We start from the raw sequence: 2,773 nt of genomic DNA, 5'->3' as shown, positions 1-2,773 counted from the left end.
CAGTGTAGAACTGTGCTCTAGTGTTTTTAATGGCTAATTTTTAGAAGTAGATCACCAGGCCTTACTTCTAAGGTAGACCTGGGTGGACTCAAACCTCCATTCTTTGGTTAGGAGACAAACAAGTTAACCGTTTCTTCCACTATTGCTTGCAAAAGCCTTCTTATAAGTGGATACAAGTTGCCCAGGAGAGGATATACATACAGGCCACCACAAGTCCACAAGGTCCACCACCACAAATTTAGACAGTCCAATTTAGGAACTAAGCATGTAGCAATGAGATGATTAGCTACAATGTCTGGAAAAGTCTTGATAGCTGGAAAGAATGAGTCAGAAGATAAATTTTTAAAAAAATGTAGCTCAAAAGGGAAGAGGCAGAAAAAGGGCCTTCAGTGAGCTAGGCTGCCGAGGGCTCTAGTTAACAGCAGTGGGAATATGCTGAGAAATAACACACGCACACACATACACAAAGAGGCAGAGATAGCCTGTTGAAAATAGACTTCACTTAATTCATGGTTGCTCTGATGCAAATTAGAAGTTAGACAGCAGTTCACACTGACCTAAACCTATCTTTGAAAGCTTCTAACTTTTCAAATTGATACAGGAAAAAAATCTTAAAGAAAGTCAGGTAGTGGTCAAGGAAAATTAAAGAAAGTCAGGTAGTAGTCAAGGAAAAACAAGAGTATAGGGAAAGCTGAAGGCAGATTTACTTTATTGTCTTTCTAAGATGTGTATTAGCTGTCAAGCTAGAGGCCATAATTGAGTTTCCTGATATTTAATGCCTTGTAGGATAAGATACATATTCATTTAAAATATAATGATGACATTCTTGATGTCAAAGCTGGACAAGCAGAATTTAAATCTTGGGTCCTCCCCTTGTAGCTGTCTCTATGGTCCCTTGGACCATCAGAAAAGTCATACTCAGTGTAATTTTTAATGCCTTCCTTAAGTACTGGTGAGCACTGATGGCATAGTGCCTAAGGCATGTGACTGCTAACCAGAAGGCTGGCAGTTCAAACCCACCGGCCACTCCTCAGAAGGAAGGTTGAAAGGTTGGGTAATCTACTTCTGTAGTGATACTCCCTTGTAAATCCAAGTAGGGGTCGCTGTGAGTCAGATCCAACTCGACAGCAATGAACTTGGTTTTTTTGTTTTGTTTTAAGTATTGAAATTCCCTTTGTTTTCTCCAAACAACAATTCTAGCCACTACACAGCTCAAAATGTATACCTTTTTGAGTTAATATGGAAGAATGTGCCTAATTCTCATTGTAATAGCTCAGAGAAAGCCCAGTTTTATTTTGGTATTGCTTTTCTCTGAAACACAAAAAAAGTTTAACCTATCTCATAGGTCCGCACATCAGTAAGCGTTAAACCCATTTCCTAGAGGATCATCAATAAGAAGTTATTCCTTAGAGTTAGAGCCAGTGCAGGGAGAACAAGGATGCCAGGTACAGGGGGAAATGGCCACTGTAACTGAACAGTGGAGAGAGAAATGAGAAGCATTACTTGGTAATGAAGGAAAGTAACCATTTCCAGCTACCTTAATGGCCTCTATAATACAGATCATCACCTGTGTGATCATATAAAACCCTAAGAATATACCCAACCAAGTTAGGGGTTGTCTAAGAGCCACAGACCCAGAATCCTAACCAGTGTCAACATCAGGCTGGTAACTGTGATTGCCACAGGCATAAGCAGCAATAAGGACATCCACTGTCTTACAAACACCCAATACCACAGATCTAATATCCAGATCCCAAATCTGTTTTACTTCAGCTGAGCCCTGAAATTATGGATTTAAAAGACCATAAATCATCTTCTTCAGACTGGAAGTAGCATAGGAAAACTCCTAGATAAATACTCCAGGGTCTTTTAAGAGAGTATGTGGCCAGAAACATGTTCCCATGGCAACTTGTAGCTCTCGTTTTTTGGCACATCGCACAGTATTGTATTTATACTTGCCTATCTTTCCCATCTGTCAAAGAGATTCTTAAGAATAGAACATTATCTCGAATATCTTTACATCTCCATGTCTGTGATCAAGCCCAGCACATATGAGAAACCCTGTACACAGCTATTAGATGGATAAATGGATGAATGTTTGACTTTACAGCACTGCTGAAAACATGTCCTAACACGGTATTAAATACTACACATTATTTTTCTTTCCTTTCAGAGAAATGAGAGGTATCATCCTAAACAGAGACAAGACATGTACTTAGTACATTCCAGCCTAGTCCACATTTGGTACCAAGTACATTAAGAGTGAAGAAAGATGAAAAAAAAAACAAAAAACAAAAAACCTCCTTACCAAGACTGACCATCCATGAATAAAGAATATCATCTCATCTTGTGGTAATAAACATTTCCGCTATTCTTATATATGCTCCTATATGGCTTTAAAAAGAGTATTTTAAATGATACAAGGTTAAATAGGCTCCCAGAAGAATCAAACACCTCTCTTAGTAGCAACACTTCAATTGGGTCTTGTGGAGTTTAATAAAAGAGAAACAATAGATTTCTCCTAATTTGCACAAAACCGAACCCATTTTTGGAGTGAGTACTGTCTGAATACAATGAACACTGATGATAAAGAAAAGAGAAGGCATTCGGGATTAAAAAAAAATCATCAGAAGTTCAGGTCTGCCTTTTTTTGGTAAGATGGCAGACTAGGCAGAAAGACTGCAAAGACCCTCTTCGACAAAGAAAAGGGAAACCAATTAACACAGACACAGAAGATAATCCTGGACCCCTGAGCCTTGAAGGGAAGGATATA

Source organism: Orycteropus afer, unplaced genomic scaffold, assembly GCF_000298275.1.
Source record: "Orycteropus afer afer isolate SDZICR_OR568_19922 unplaced genomic scaffold, OryAfe1.0 scaffold00102, whole genome shotgun sequence".
In the NCBI taxonomy this organism is placed as follows: Eukaryota; Metazoa; Chordata; class Mammalia; order Tubulidentata; family Orycteropodidae; genus Orycteropus; species Orycteropus afer.
Note: the sequence above shows the minus strand (reverse complement) of the source record.